At 38.5% G+C, this 17,808-nt stretch overlaps 1 non-coding gene and 1 pseudogene across 1 annotated transcript; both read left to right on the forward strand.

Moving 5' to 3' along the window:
• The first annotated feature begins 12,515 nt into the window (after positions 1–12,515).
• Positions 12,516–12,620, forward strand: LOC111813859. The gene has a single exon (XR_002818996.1). It is a non-coding gene; the product is annotated as a U6 spliceosomal RNA (small nuclear RNA).
• LOC111813853 lies at positions 12,569–13,730 on the forward strand (annotated as a pseudogene).
• The last annotated feature ends 4,078 nt before the right edge of the window (positions 13,731–17,808 follow it).

A 17,808-nucleotide genomic window follows, 5' to 3' on the forward strand; every position in this document is an offset into this window, starting at 1 on the left:
AGTGGCCTGATTTAGTAATCACTGCCCCTTAATCCTACCGAGCATTGCATCATGAATCAGTCACACATTCTAGATCCAGCCCTCTGAACAAGCCCCACCTGTGACTGCATGAGGCTTTGGGGGCATCTAGACACAAGCCATAACAAGGAGTCTATAGATCAATATGACTCTTTAGAACAACCCTGAAATATTAAATATCCCTAGCAGCAACTCTTGCCTCTGCTAAGTAAAAGGAATTAGAAGATGGAAGGTTAGCTTGCCCAGAAAGGATTTTCAATTTGCTTTGAAGTTTCATAAAAGTCAAGGAGAGGGGACCTGGGCTCCCTCAGAAATGTGGCTGACTGGGGGGCTGGGAGCCATCCTCTGTCTGCCCTTCACCCCTAGTCGAGGCTCTGGAAAATTTATTCTGATTTACTAATTGTACAATCTATGACCACAGTTTCAAATTTTGGAGATACGAGTTGTGGCTTCACTTGCAATAATGAAATTCATCTCATGAATGAACAAATAGGGAATAGAAGGCTTACTCACGCAACCAATATTTTCTTTTCTTGGCATAAGAGTACCAGGAAAGTATTACTAATCCAATGTCAACAAATAACTTTAAAAGGCTTGAGAATGAAGGAATCAGTTGATGTAGAGCAGAATTGAAATGATTTTAAACAATATGCTTTGGCTTATTGTCAGAAGAAGAGAAGCAAAGAACAATAATGTTTAAAAATAATTTCCTTAGAGTTTATGTATTAAGCCCACACTGTGTTAACTTTGTACAACAATATCTGAGGAGACAACTCCTATCCGGTTGGGCCATTCCACTTTCAGAAGAAAAAAAAAAAAAAAAAATATATATATATATATATATATATATATATATATATGACATATGTCTTGAAATATCAAAGTTTGTTCTACCAGTAAATAAATCAATAAAAGGTGAAAGGAGAATGAGACATGCTTATTTTAGCCAAGATGAATGGAAAGAAAGAGCAAAGGAACAAACAAATGAAATTCTTGCTATGTGATCTGGGAGGAGACTTTGATGGAGCAGAAAATTGGGCCTACAAATGTCTTTGCACACATAATTGAGATGTGGGGCATAGCAACTGCAAAATTCTGAAACAGGAGTAAGTTCAGTCTAACGAGGGTACAGAACAAAGACATTCATGCACTGCATGCATGGAACATTGAGGCAGCTACATGATCTAAGTCCCACCCAGATGCAGCTGCTCTGTCCAGCCTGCTGCGAGGAATGGAGGCTGAGCTGACATGGCTCCTCTCAGCCCCAGTGCTTGGCAAGTTATGCAGCCAGAAACATCAAAGACCCATTTTGAGTAATGCACCAAAATAGTCACCCTTGATCTTACTTGAAAACACAGCCCAGCAGCCTGTCCTTAGGGTCTCCTGAGGATGTACTCTTGTGTTCCTATAACCTTCCTGTTGGGTTCATGAATGAGAAGAAATAAAAACAATATCGTCCTTTCCAATTCTGATCCAATAGAAAATAGGTACTGAAGTCAGAAAGCTGAAGAACAACTATCTGCTGTGTAGCTGATGAAACTCCACTGGACAAAAAGTCATTTCACCTATTTCTTCAATCACCTTTCCTGGTGGCTTCCTCTTGGATTACATTCACCAATCCAGAACTGCAGGTTCACCTCCTTCTTCAGTAGGCAAAGCCATCCTTTGGAGGTCTACATGAAGACAGAGGCTAAGTGAGTGTGTTAGTGGCAGGTCCCTGGGGAGAGAGAACCCAGAAGTGAGGCCTTCCTGGGTCTGCCACCTACCCTCATGTACATTTCTTCTTTGTTGGGACAAGTGAATAAGGAAATAAGAAGGCTGCAAGGTTCTCTCTGCGTACAACCATGGAAATCTAAGGACATGCAGCTAGGTCCCAGTGAAGCCATAGTCTACCCAACCTGATCCCCGTCCTCCAAAATCCCAGAAAAAAAAGATCTGTGCAATTTGAGGCTCCCTCACCCTAGTCTGGTGCTTTAGTCAGTTTCACTTGGTTCCGAAAGGTGCGGGTACCTCAGCTGCTACCATCATTTCATCTGTGAAGTAATACTTCCTTTGTGAGGAATTCTTTAGCTCTAGTTAGTTTTGGCCAGGTTACATCAAATTGCCTTAGATGATTAAAATTACAAACCTATGTTAGAGTTCAGGGCTATAATTCTTTACTACTAGTGTTGCATTTCTTTCAAAAGAGACAACTGTCATTATACAGAAGTCTATCAAAAGCCAGAATTCCAAGTGGATGCACGCAGCACTTACTGTGAATATAATTGCTCAATAAAATGATAGTTCAATACTAGAATGCCTCTCTCCTAGGCTCACACTTCCCTACCTTAGCCGTTAACACGTGATATCCATGTTTTAAGAGGCAGGTCACAATCTGTTATAATAAAATACATCATCTCCTCTGTTTATGTATGATGACTAGGAACTAAGTGATGAAACAGTTAACCATGGAAAAATGTATTTCCAAATGCAAAAGTATCAAGCATGTATGTATGCTTCAGGGCTGTAGCAATCTGCTTTTTGTTCTAAATATTCTGAAATTGCATATCTATATTTAAAAACACTCCTCACCCTGCAGAAAAAAAATCTCCAAGACGGTCTTAAATTAGACCAGGAGCAGATGTAATGGGATAGATATCTTCTCTGAAAATGCTGACATGGGAATTAATGTCAATATTTCTGTCTCTCTTTACATGAAAGAACATATAATCATCTGCCATCAAACACATCCACGACAACTGCTGTCCTGATGCATGCAGTGTGTGCCACTGACAGATCCATCTCCAGCACCTGTGACACATCAAATTGCTTACCTTGGAAGGCATGAGGGGGACAGCTGCTAGGACTGGCTGCACATCCATGAAATTGCAGTAGTTCACCCCTCTAACTGTCCCATGTACCCATAATCCAGGGAAAGCATCTAAATGTATAGCTGGAGCCAAATTGTCACAAGGAATAACATTTTTTTCCCAACCATTTGAACAAATCCTGGGAAACTGAAATTTAAAGCAAATGAGGCGAGCAAAACATCTTAGAAGCTTGGGAGATACCTAAGGACACCGCTGTGCTCTTCTCAGCCCAGCAGCCCCCCTCTCATGAGCTCAGTGCACACACAAAGGTTTGCTTTCTAAAGAGCACGCCACCACAGGCATCCAGGCTGTTTAGTTGCAGAGCTTCACAATTGTGTGTGCAGATGTAATTTCTGTAATAGGTGCTGGAGATGACTGCTAATGAGATGAAACTCAAGAAACAGCCCTGGATAATTTGTGCTGTGTAACGGATTCTGCTTCTGAACAGCTGCCTCACTTTGTCCCACTGAGATCACCGATTGTCAGGCAGCGCTTGAGGAGAACGTGGGGATGCGCTGAGCTCCTTGCCCCACATCTCCTCCACTGATGCTTTATTCCCTGTTATTTGAAACACAGGATTTCAAATATACTGAGAACAATAAACTAAGGAGTGCTTATTCAATTTTGCTTTCCTGATTTAATATATGTGTATATTTCCACATCATTATAAGATTTGCTTTTGTTTTTATTTTATTTTTTATTTGATATAGGGTCTCACTACTCAGTTCAGACTGTGGTGATCTGCCTGGACTAGGCTGCCGGGTTAGAGCACCCAGGAGATCCTGGGAATCGAACCCCAGTTCCTATGCTTGCCTAAGTAGGCGCTTAGTCCACTGAAGATTTGCTTTCAAATACAACATTACCAACAAAAGTTGAATGCACCTTTGTACCCTTCATCGATCCTCCCTTTCTCCACAGATGCGTTCACTGCCCTCAAGGGGTACAACCTACCCACGGGTTGACATTCGTATCTTATATGCTAGGTATTCATGAGCTATAAGTAATGTTGGCATTTTTCTTTTTCATGTTTTTTCACACTTCATATACTTTATAATTCATTTCTTTCACTTAAAAATGTGTTAAATTTATCTTTGATGATTGCTACTGCTCTAATTTAATTTTTATATAACATCCTATCATGTAGCTATTCATGATTTGTATTTTTTATTTTTGTGAGTACATGTTTGCAGTGCATAAGGATTGCATGCCTTGTGGGAGCTGGTGCATGTTCATAAGACATCAGGATTTCTTTTCCTCATCTCCCCTCTTCCCCTTCCCCTATCCTTTTTCTCTTGATCCTTTTCCCGTTTGAGAAAGATCTAGCTCCCTATTGTCTACTAACTTTTATCTTGTTCTTTATTTATACTTTGATTTTCTCATATCAAAAATTTAATCTTGTGTGCATGATGTATTTCGATGAACATGGTTTCAAGATCCTTCCTTCCTTCCTTCCTTCCTTCCTTCCTTCCTTCCTTCCTTCCTTCCTTCCTTCCTTCCTTTCTTCCTTCCTTCTTTTCTTCCTTTCTCCCTTTGGTACAGAGTCTTGCTACACAGTTCAGACTCTTAGTGATCCTCCTGTCTCAATCTCCTCAGTGCTGGGATTACAGGCATGTGCCACCATGGCCAGTTCTGGGATGGCATGGCATGCGGTACAGGGGATTGAACTTGGGTCTTTGCACTTGCCAGGCAGGCACTTAGATCACTGAGCTGTCTCCCCAGTCCAGGTCCATCCACTTCTCAATAAATGATTCAAATTACAACCTGCATGGCAGAGTGAAGTACTCACTTGAAACTTAGAACAGTGGTATTCCAATGCAGTACATTTATAACTGCAGTACAGTTATAAATGCTGCTAATTTATTCTTTGGTTTTAGATAGCTAATAATTTTCCCTTTTGAGGTCTAACTTTCCATTTTAATTCTAAGCATTTTTTTATGGGTACCAGGGATTGAACTCAGGACTTGCACTTGACAGGCAAGCACTTATTCTACTGAGCTATCTCCCCAGCTCTTAAGCATTTTGAATACAAATATTATCAAAATGTTTGGCACACTTTGTACCTTCTTAATTGGAGTGTCTATATAATGTATATATAGAGGAATAAAATATGCCTTTTTTGTATAAGCATAATTTTGAGTTGGTTAAGAAATACCAGCCTCAAGAAAAAGATCTGAACTTGTAATAGGAGTTTGGTTGTTGTAAGGGGAACTTACACCTATAATGGAAATCTCTGCGCAGGAATTTACAAGAAAGAGGATGGTGATTCTATCACTAGGGTCTTGTGACTAGAGAGCACAAACATGCGCTTAAATTTTGCATAACAAATTTTGTTATTGTTTACTATCCTTTTCCTGGATATCTTTCCATAACTTACCTCCCCCATCTCCTTTTTTCTTTGTTTCAGTTGAAGATGCTGCACGACCTCTGAAAGCAATTTCTCCACCTTCTCCTGAGTATGTGTGAAATATTCATGTTACTCAACTTTTACTTGTTCTTCTCTTCTTTATTTGCTTTCATACCAGGGCTCCAGCTGAGCCCTAAGAATGGAAGGAAAATTATTTTTCCTCTATTATTATTATTATTATTATTATTATTATTATTATTATTTGCCATACCAGAGATTGAACTCAGGACCCTGCACTTGCCAGAAGGCGCTTATTCTACTGAATTATCTCCCCAGCCCCTCCTCCTTTACATATATGTGATTTAGCTTATATTTTTACTATGAGGACATTGAGGTCTGACTCTTTATTCTTAACCCAGAGTAAGGTCAGCCTAGCTGACGAAGATTAGGTGTATTTGAGTATGCTTAGTATTATGATACAGAAAAACAAAGATTCATGTAATCTGGGAAATATGTTCTGAGGTTTTACAAAATGGAAGCTATATTTTAGTTTTCAGTTACAAGGGCTTTGGCAACATCACTTGGTATTCAGGAATTATGATTGGTACTTGCAAAAGTTAAGTTGTTTTGTAAGAAAGGAGCTGGTTACAGTCTCGGTCAGTGGGTAGCTGGAGAGTGGGGCTGCTGTACGCAGGAAAACAAAGGTGAGCCGTGTTTCGAAGTCTCGTTGCATCAGACGGTACACTCGTCCGCAGTCAGTTCGCAGGTCCAGCTGCACGTGAGCCCCAGACGCGCAAACGAAGCCTCGCACGTCGGGGCTGACTCCCTTGAAGCCAAGCTGCTCCCCCTCCATCTTTTATCCTCGCCAGGTCTTCAGAGTCAATTAAACGAGAGGTGTAGGTGGGGGGTTCCGCAATTTTTTAATCTTCCCTGTTGTTTTGATAAATTTGGAAAATGTTCTCTTGCTCTCCATTTTCTCATGATAATTTTTGGATGAAAGAAATGACACTAACACAAAAATAGCACTAGCTTCCATTTCTAGATAATTTGTTTCATTTCCTAATTTACTTCATGAAATTTCTATTTTCTTCCTTCTGATAAATTGCTGTTTTTTCCCCCTTACTGTATTTCTAGCAATAGTAAAATATTTCCTCACTTCTGGTTTTATACTTAGACTTTTTCTCTTATAAATTAAAACTATATATTTTAATATATATATATATATATATATATATATATATTGCATCATGTCATTTGTTTTTTTCCTCTTAGAATTTATTTTCCTTTTCTTTTTTTATTTTGCATTTTCCCCCATAATTTTATTGAAAAGCAAATAACAATGAGACAGTTGCAAATCAAATTGGTAGGACAGTTTCAATAATTAACACATTGCATACATTCTTTCTAGAGGTTAATTGCTGTACGAGATACAGACATGATAACCTATTTACAGACACCATTAGAAAAAATCCCTCTCTTCATTAAGAGAATGTAACTATATATCTATCCTAACCACTTTGAATACACAGACACAAAATGAACATTCATCTGTATCCCTTTTTTTTTTTGGTTTAGTTGTGTTATTTGAATATTATAGGTGTGTTAACTCAGCAAAATAATCTAAAAGAGTCCAGTAGCCCATAATAGTGTTGGGTCTTTCGCTTCACTAGCAATGTCAGAAATTGTTGACCTGAGTCCCAAAATATTTAGAGTGAAATTAAATAAAGATTAAATGGAAATCTGAGGTTCCTTGTATGAGTAAATACGTACAATTAAACATGTTTAGTTCTCAATTGTTTTATACACTTTAAGATCAAAATAAACTCAGTGATTAAACTTAAGTGTTAGGGCCAGCCAGATAGCTCAGCAGACTAAAGCGCCTGCTTAGGCAGAACACGCGGTCGGGGTTAGATCCTCGGTGGACTCTGCTGGCCCCGCCCTCGGGTGCATTGAGAGGACAATTGAGTCGGCGTGGTGGCACGTGCCTGCAATCTCAGGGCATGGGAGACTGAGAACAGGAGAATTATTACGAGTTCAAGCTATGTAGTGAGAATCTGTAAGCCTGTACTGAAAAACAAACAAACAAAAACTTAAAATGTAAACAGAGATGATATAATTTAGAGAATCGAAGAGATTTGGAAATCTTTTTATTATTGTGTTTTTTTTTTCTTTTCATTATTTTGGATGAAAACAAATATAAAATTAATAAAGTTGCTAAATATAGAGGGTGTTTCAGCCACTTGGAGATTAATTTATATGGTTCTTTTCTCCAAATTTTTATTTTATTTTATTTTGAAAAGTAAAAACAAAAGCAAAAACAATTAGCAGAAAGAAAGACAGAAACAGGGTAGTATACCATATTACATATGTTACAGATTTTCAAAACAAAAATAGCTAATTAACAATGGTTGTTATATTACTATTTTTATCATCAAGTCTGTTAATCACATTAACAAATATAGCTATGCAGTATTGGGCAAATAATTGAATATTAACATTTGCTTTCAATAAATTTTATTTTAAAAATAATTAAAAATTATTTTTTAAAATTTATTTTAAAGAGAGTACCATAATGATTGTTAAGACAGTAGAGACAGTATACATTTGAGAAAAAGAGGAGAGGCAGTCAGCCAAGCTTTTTATTTTACACATTGCTGTCCTTGGTGTTGTTGCTTAGTTTGAAGATATCAACATACAGAGTTAGTCAAAGTGAAAATTCTAAACATTAATGGCGATTTTCAAAAAACTGATATAAATTATTAGGTATAATCATGTCAGCCATCCTGTATGTATACTTGCATGATTTTCCCTTCTTCCTTTCCTATCTTTTCTCTTTTCCCTCATCTTTGTCTTTTAATCCTTATATTCAGTTTCTTATTGTTTTACTATATCTATCATAATTTTCAGAATTTATTTCTTTTTTCAGATTATTTTTTACTTCTTTTTTTTTCAGAACTGGGGTTTGAAGTCAGGCCCTTGCACTTGCCAGGCAAGGACTTATGCTGAGCTATCTCCCTGGCCCCTTCAGGATTTTACACTAGGGAGACAATATGCTATTTACACATGGGGGTCTGATTTATTTTACTTATGAGTATAGCCTCTAGTTATATCCACTTACCTATGAAGGCCTCAAATTTGTCTTTCTTTATAACTGAGTAATACTCCAAAATTTATATGCTATAATGTGCATGAATAGTTTATATATTTTAATAGTTTGTATGGTACTATAAATAATCTACATATACATAGTGTTTATGTGTTATATAAAACAATCTTGTATGTTGCAATTATATAATACATTGCACATTAATATACATTCCAATAGTATATAATATATGTGTTATATAGTCTGATAATATACAGTATTTTTGTCATTATATAGTACTTTTAATTATAAGTAGTACACATTAAATAATTAATATAGTTATACATTTATTGTTTCTACATTTTACATATATTATCTATTCATGTATAACATCTAAGTGTTATGCATTATAAATATGTAGTTTGTATACTGACTATCGTAATTTATATAGTACAAATAATTTTTTTAAACTATGCAAGTATATAGTATAAATAATTCCTAGCTTTATTTAATATAATCCTTCATGTACTTTTTGGAATAAATACAATACCAACTTACCCATCCCAGTAAAACACCTGAAATACCTCCTAGAGATAGCCATGTCTGAGAAACACTCTGATCTAGCAGCATTGCATTGGAGTTTGAGCCACGTTGGACACAGAATCTCTAATAATAGTACTTTTATCTGCTGCTTTTTAAATGACTTCCCATTTTATTGTTCCTCCAATCTTATTTGAATAAAAGTTTAATCTCTGTACATCCCTCAGACAGGCAGCTTGTTTTCAAGAAAGGGAAGTGAGGCTTATTGCATTTCTTACTTTTTGATCCTGCAGATAACAGTTTTTTTTCTTTTCTTTGTGACTTGGCTGGGTTAGGATGGGAAAAGACTCAAGTGTCAGATGCCTGAGCCCACATTTTTAAGGGTGAAGTTGTTTTAACACACAACTGTTCAAAGCAGGCCTTGATATCCTAGTTTAGTCACTGTTGCTAAGGAGTTCTATTTGAATTTTAATATGCAGTGTATTTTTTCTTCTCTGTCATAGCAGGCACAGTAATATACTCTTCCTCAGGATGCATTTTCTAAAATCAAACTTAAGATGCCAAGTGTGTTCAATAAACAAGAAATTATCTATTCTCTAGTGTTCTGGGAGGTAAGACCTAATGAAGAAAGAAGATATTTATTCTCCAATGAAAAGAAAGCTTCATTTTGATGACAGCATATTCACTACACATTGCAAAATACAACCCCCCAAAAAAAGAAGTTGATGACAATGCTGCTGCTGAATCTGTAGTCTTTTGAAATGACGTCTTTTGCGTCAGTTCAAAGTTATATTTTCTGTAATGCTGGAAGGCAGTCTTCCATGGGTTGATCAGTCCCTTACTGTTGTTTAATGTGCCCCAAATACCTGATATTAAGCCATTTTTCAGGGGGAACCACCTTGAAGTAAAAGATACATTTCCCCATAGAATAAAAAGCAGATTTATTTAGTGTTCCTTATAAAGGAAACAGGTTCCCTTGGCTCAGTATTTCAGCCCTGTACTGTGACTCCCATTGTGGATGGTGTCATTTGAGCCTTTGTATCCATCCCCAGTGCCTGGGAGGAGCTGTAGCAAACATGACAGAGCTGGTGCTCCTACTACTTGCTGAACTGAGCTCTTTGTTTTGGACTCAAAGTCTCCTGTCTTGTACTAGCAGCCAAGAAATAGAAATAGAGCAACTTTTTAGCTCAGTGATACCATTGCCATGGTTTGGATCTAAAATGACCTGAAACCATGTGGCTCAGTCCTCTGCTTGGTCCTTGGCCTGATGCTATTGTGAAGTGGTGGGACATTTTGGAGGTGAGGGTGAGTGGCCTGAAGTGGGTCTCTAAAGGCAAGCCTTCAGGGTGGATGCTGGGACCCTGGCTCCCTTTGGTCTCTGTCCTTGTGCCGCCACCAGGAAGCCAGCAGCTGCTTCCCAGTGCACAGTCTGTCCTAAGGCCAAAGCAATCAGTGTTGGGTCTCGGTGAAGAGAAGGTAGCTAAAGTGCCAAGGATGGAGTTAAATCTCAGGCCCATCTCTACAGTGAATGTGCAATTCTGATAGGCATCATATTCTAGAGGAGAAAGAGACCTTGAAATTAAAGCTCAGATTTCAGATTAGAATCCTGGGATTTAATGTAAAATGTCTTTAACTGATTGGTGGGAAAGGGGAAGACCATATAGACTTCCATTTTTCTAGTTTGTCATAAGAATGGATATCAACAAGTAGTATTCAACCAAGCTGCCTAAATGGAGCCTTGATTCTGAAGAGAAGAAGGAAGAGATATAATAATGGGAGATCAAGCCCTACAGGCCTGGTTGAGAAAGATTTTAACTAATAGTTTGGAACACCAGTGTTGTCAACCGTTATAGTACCTTTCTTTAAAATATGACATGAAATGAATCCTACGCAAAGGGGTCTGTTTGATTGAGTTGTGACATCAGTCATGTCTCACCAAACCAATAGTAAATGTGAAGTCTTGCTTGACAGCATTAAGGAATTTGTTTCTAGTACTTGCTGACTCATCCTTCTCCTTCTTCCTTGCCTTCTCTCTAAGGAGAATGATTTTCAGGGATGAGCCAAGATCTATCTCCTCAGAAAGGATAAAAGGCAAATTCTTTTGTTCCAGTACATTGGGGAACTTCAAGGAAGGGTAGTGCATCAGTCATCTTATCTATTGCTGGGGCATGATAACTGACACTTAGCTTAAAGGAACAGATGTGATTTTTGCTCATTATTTGAGAGTTTTTCAGTCCAGGGTAAAATGGTTCCAAGGCAGAAACATGAAGAAAAGGTGTGGCAACATGGAACCAGAGCAGGGCAGCAGCACTGGAGGGGAGAAGGTGCAGAACCAGATATAAACTCCCAAGGTCATGCTTTCATGATTCACCCAGAGGTGTGCTCCACCAATTCCTTAAATGGATGCCAAAGCCAATCAAGTTGTCATTCAACCCTAATTACTATAGGTATTTAAAAGTTAATGATTTTACTGGATCCATGTACAAAGGTCATTATCTTAACTAGTCTGTTGGGAAGAAAATGAACTTGAGTTTAAGCGACATAGTTTGGGCAAATGTTACAACAGGATGTAGATGCTAAATCCCCTTATGGTGGATGCTTCAGTTACTCCGAAGCATTGTTGTGATGGCTCTGCCATTACACATATCATTTAATTTATAAGTTATGTACTTGTATTTCTCTTGTGATAAGTGTTAGAGAAAATTCTGTTCAAGAACCACTACAGGAGGAAATGAGAGAGTGGGACAGATAGACAAGGTCCATCCTCCTTCCCAGCTTAGTTTTCTCTTTTGCAACACAGCTCAGTAATATTGAGGATGCAATGTTGAGAATGGAAAATCAGTCTTAGTTGAAGACTTGATGATTACTGCACTTTTATAGACTGAATTAATTGCAATTTTCTCTCACTCTCCAAAGGTGGCACACCTTTACCTGACTGCTATTAAGATAGCTGAATAAACTTGCCATTGCTCACACTGACAGAAAAATCTTTTGTTTTTTCTTTTGTATTTAGTACAGGCTCTACAGGGTCTCACTATGTAGATTGAACTCGTAGTGATCCTCCTGTTTTTCAGCCTCCCAAGCATTGGAATTACAAGTGTGCACCACCCCACTCCATGCTGGCATGGCAAGCCAGGGATTGAACCCCGGTCCCTGCATTCTGCCTAAGCAGGCACTTTAGTCTACTGAGCTATCTGACAGGCCCAGTAAAATCTTTATAGGTCAAAGATTAAGTTCACCCAGTAGGAACATAGGTATGACACTGCACTGATGTTCTCATTCTCTGAATAGCTGTTTGATGCACTCTTACATCTGCGCACAGTTCACACAAATGGTATTAACCATGGCCCGAAGCATAGTTCAGGGCTATACTACCTTGGTTACATTCCTAAAATCACTGGGTCTGTCAAGAACAGCTGAATCTCTGACACAGTCAAGAAATTTCTGTTGATACTCTCAGCATCCTCAGCATAAGTGAAAGCCCACATTTAGAGCTTTGGGGGTTCTAAGGAGAATATATTCTCTATGTAAAATTTTCATTTAAATTGTGCCATTACATGTAAGTTGACCCATCTTCAATGGTTCTTCCTTCACAAAAAGTTTTAAACTTTGTCCAAATTGTCACAAGCATTGTGTTAGTAATGTCACCAGAAGAAACACCTTTGCTATGGAGGTTCCAGCACCTGCCTATAGCACCTATACTGAAACTGTAATGATACAGACAAAATTAGCATGACCTCCGCGCAAGGGTGACATGAAAGGTCGTGAAACATTCTATATTTTTTTAAAGCAGAGCCCATGAAAATAAAAATTTTGGAGTTTGATCTTTTTTATCAGGTTGAAATTTCTTAGACTTCTACATATGAAAGTTTTCAACTAGCAATTTGAGCAAGAATGTAATACTTCTGCTCTTCTGACAACACATACTGTTTCTTATAAAGCTATTCTTTCATCAGCAACATTAATAAAGGAATACAGAGAAAGAAGAAACCACAATAATTAACCCTGCACAATTCCCTGATAAATTGAAAGCAATAGAATATCTGGAGCCAGGTGTTCTGGGCACTATTATCACACAAGATGAATACACTGGAAAGAAAATGGCACTTTGCCAGGCTCCAAGAATAGTGCAGAAACATTTGATGTTTATTGATCAAAACAGAGTTATGCTTAAATGTTTCTTCTCTTTGATTGAAATTGTGGTAGATTTTTTAAGAATGTATTTAGTACAAGGTCTCCAGGGTCTCACTACACAGATTAGACTTGTAGTAATCCTCCTGTTTTCAGCCTTCCAAGCACTGGGATTATAGGCTCATTCCACCATGCCCAGTCTCATTCACCATCTCAGGATGCCCCAGGGATGGGGCTGGCATGGCAAATGGATCAAAGTCCAGTTCCCTGTGCTTGCCTAAGTAGGCACTTTAGTCCACTGAGCTATTTGGCCAGCCCTTGTGGTAGATTTTTATGACTCTTTGAAATCTTTGTTTTCTGGATATGCTAGCTTCAGTTAGGAAGATACAGGTTGCCAGACTGCAGAACTTGTAATAATGAGTGTTCTCCTGAATGGAAATATTGTAAAGGAGCTAGTAACTATTGTACATAAAGAAAAAGCATGTCCTATTGGAAAAAGCCGTATGTGAATGTCTAAATGATCTATTCTTAGGCAGATGTTTTAGATAGCAATTTAAGCTGCTTTTGAAAGTAAAATCATTGCACCAGAAACTGTGAAATCCTGCAGGAAAAAGGCCTTGCAGAAATGTTATGGTGGCAATATTACACAAAAAAATGAAACTTTTGAAGAGACAAGCAGAAGGAAAAAATGAGGAAAATTGTCAACATTGAAGTTCCAATAGATGCTTTTATAAAAGTTTTAAAAACACAATTTGATAAATAATTCAGAATTTCCATACCTTCTGAAGTCACAGGCCCAGCCTCATGATCGTAAGTTACCCCTGATTTCTGATATAAGACATTCTGCTCCAAACTCCAGGGTACATGCCATTAGAGTGGTGACTGCTGGCTCATACTGGGCTTGTCTGGAAACTCTCACAAGGCCTGAGCCCCTGGAACCTCATACCCAGCTGCGCATTTTGTGTTGGGTGGTGGAAGCAGCTCTAGAAAAGCTTAGCATGCCAGGTGAAGTCTCGTGCTACAAGATGCAGCCAGCCCTGCCAGCTGCCGAATTCCACTTGCAGAAGGTAGAGTCTGTCATATTCTCGATCCTTCACAGGACACAATGATGTTCATGAAGACTGCCCATCTCCCACCCGCTTTGACTTTATGGAGCCCCATAGGAACAACGGAATGATCAAAAAAGGCAATGTGTGGATTTTGCACGTAGCATTACATTACTGTCCTCACACATGTCACATATTTCCTTCTTAGAGTTCATGGTGCTGGGTTTTTGGATGACATGTTTGTTGGAAATTTTACCTGTCTTACGTGCTTCAAGCTGCAGGCTTCACAGAGTACCATAATGTCTCTTTAAAGCAAATTTGCATGCCATTAAATTTAAAAAATGACACACTTTATTCATAATCAAACATGAGTGGTCAGTTGTATTGTCATCATTTCTTAGTGTTTCTCGAAGGTTAAATTTCAGTTCCATCTTTCCATCTTCCTTTCCTGCTCTATTTCTGGACAAGAGTGTAAGAAGGATGAGGTCATTTCCTTGGCCTGCATGACTTTAAAACTTATGTGGGAGCCCTGCCACAGACTCACTCCTTAACCAAAGTAGAAACTCGTGTGAGGCTTCTTTTCCTGTCTTTCAAGCCCATTTCCCAACCTCCTGGGAACTTCCCTGCTTCCATCACTGAAGGACTCGTTATATGGACAGAAAATGTTTCCATAGTTTCTTGGTTTGTGGAAGAATCATCAGCCCCAATATCTGAGTGAAATATGAGTAAGTTTCATTTTGTTTCTGAGAGATGGTTAAGGAACTTACTTTGCTAGGCTTATGATCCTGCCAAACTTGTGCTATTATTCTTGGGGCAATGAAGGGACCGCCTTTCAGAAGGGTACTATCCCCACTGGTTCTTGTCATGTTGAATGTACTGGACCTTTAATTTTATTCATGCTATGACTTGGTCCTCACTGATGTTAATTCTTTCATGTTATAACTACTGTTTTAGAATGAATGTTTGGCTCTAGTGACTGTGTGTGTGTGCATCATGCAGGTAATAAAATTATGTCTTTGCATACATCTATTCCTGTATGTTTCTGTATGTACTTTATGAAAATTAAAATTAATGCAATGTTATATTGATGTGCTCCTAATGTTTCTTCAAATTGGATTTTTTACTGGATATTTGAAATGATTAACATAGCTCAAAAATGAGAAATGTGCATGTCTGTAAGAAATGAATATGATTTTTGGAATTTTGAAATTTTTTAGCTTGGAGGAGGGATCAATTCATGGTTGTGGTCTTGCTCTGTAATTGAAATTTGACTTGACTCATTATGTAGCCTAGGCTGGCCTCCAACTCAAGGCAACCTTTCTGCCTCAGCCTACAGAGAGGTGAAATTACACGTGTGTACTTTCAGAACTGTCCTGTGAAGCTTATTACTTTTTCAGTGTCAGCAGATAGTCATATCCCTAGTTTAATCATAAGGACACATAATACAAATCCAACATGAGGAATAGCATGCAAAATACTTGAAGGATATACTTCATAACCCAGGCAGGAAAGAGCAAATTTCTTCTTTGCTGTCCATTTAATGATGACACGAGATGCTCATAATGTCCTGGTGACAATCTTAGCATCTGATTCCGTAAATAATTGTTGAGTCCCCTGGTATTAGGCACCAAGATCTCCAAATTGTCAAAGCCCAAAATTTCAAGGATAGAAGGAAAATGTTGCAGTGGAGTATCAGATGTAATTATGAGGGAAGCTGTTCCTATTTCCACCCTTTTATCACTAGATACAAAAGCTCTTTCTGTCCTGCACAGCACTTACTCAACAGATGACTTTAGAGGTTCCAAACTAGGCACAGTGGCACATGCCTACAATCTCTCAACTACTCAGGAGAATGGGGCAGGAGGATCACAAGCTTGAGGCCAACCTAGGCAATTAGGTGAGATCATGTCTCAAAAATTCAGTTTATAAAAGACCTGTGGAAGTAGCTCAGTAGTGCACTGCCTGCCTCACTTGAATGAAGTTCTGGGTTCAACCCCTAATATCACATACACATGCATATACACATGCATATACACATGCACACATTAACAACAACAACAACACTGACACCACCACCACCACCACCAACAACAACAACAACTATAGACTCCCTAATGGCCTTATTAAATTGTGTAAGGCTGGATCTTTTGGAAGGAAAAGAGCTTCATTTAAGTCACAGTCCTCGAGGTGCAGGGTATGATGCTAGTCTCTGGTGAAGACCTCTGTGGATGATTGCACAATGGTAGGAGCAAAGGCCAGAAAAAGAGATCACAGGATAAGACAGGAATGCAGTGTGCAAATAAGGCCAGGCCTGTTCTTCCAACTCACTCTCAAGAAAACAAGAGTCCCACAAGAACTACCTTAGGTCTTTCTAAGGGTGATGCTCCAATTGACCTCTCATTATACTTCATTTCTTAAAAGATCCAACTACCTCTTAACTTTACCACACTATTGATCAGTGTGCTTCTAGACCTTTGGGGGGCACACAACTTTCAATCCATAGCACAAATCTAACTTGGAAGTTCCCTGCAGCCTAAATGTTTTCCACCTCCTCTGTCTGGCACCGAGGCTCAGAACTACACTGTAATCCTACAGCTCTGCCTGAGCCTCCTGGCTTCATCTCATTTCCACATATATTTCTCCCAATAAATTTTTACATGTCTAATCATGTCTCACTCACTGCTTCTCATGCAATATATACTAACATAAAAGGGAGGATATTAACATAATTAAAATTTAACAGCTTTGAAAATTCCACAAAGGTAGAAATACATATTTCTGTGGAGGAGGTTCTGCTGAGCTGTTAATAGTGCCTTTGAGTGGGCAGGAGAAACTCCCATAATTCTTTGACCTATAACTCCAAATAGGCACTGGCCCCAGTAACATGTATGTTGGTGGATACTCTAAGGCAGGTTCTGCAGTGTCACATGAAATACAAAACTATTTATTACTGTAGAAATGAATGAAAAGTTCTCCTGCCATGATGAAGAGTTAACGCTGGGTGATAGTCACAGAAAAAGCAAAGTCAGTGTCACCAGGAGGACACATTGAGAAGAGAGTCCTTTCTTGATCCTCTAACTCTGCACCTCCCTCTTGCACAGTATATCTACAGATGAACAGAGAAGTGGCAGAAAGCAGGGATGTGGTTTGCAGAGTCTGTCTATAAAGCAATAATGAAGAGAGAACTTGTAGATAAGAAGCAGCTTAACATAAGAGATGTTGCTTAAAGACAACCCAGGGTAGTTTGTGATGGGGCTAGTGAACTCTTCAGATTCATACAATGGTGTAAATTCTATATTTTTCTTTTCTTCTTTTTAAAGGAACCTGTAGTATTATATTATTTTGTGCTAGAAGTTTCTATTCTCTCTTGGATTCATGTAGTTATTTCTTCTTGTAAAAATTGCATTTCTTTTTTTTTAACATATAGGAAGATTTGTGTTTCTGGAAAGGATTTTAAAAAATTAAAGGATAATACATTTTTGAAGAACTGTGGGGTACATTGCACACCATTACAAACTGTGATTCATGAATGCTCGCCTGTGAGCATTTGGCTCATGAGCAGAAGCATTTGCCCATCATCTGCTTCCGCCTTTGAACTCCAAACCAGGTCTGAGTAGGACCATAACCATCTGCCCACTCTGAGTCTTGGTTGCGGCTGACTCTGCTTGAGATGGCGGTCACAGGCAGACCTGCCCGTACTTGCTGTGAGACTCTATGTGTGAAGCTTTTGTCTGTGAAGTGTTTTCGCTCACTGGATACCACACAGCATTATTCAGTCTAGCGTTGTTCCAAAGT

This window comes from Octodon degus, unplaced genomic scaffold (genome assembly GCF_000260255.1).
Source record: "Octodon degus isolate 3935 unplaced genomic scaffold, OctDeg1.0 scaffold00231, whole genome shotgun sequence".
Taxonomy (NCBI): Eukaryota; Metazoa; Chordata; class Mammalia; order Rodentia; family Octodontidae; genus Octodon; species Octodon degus.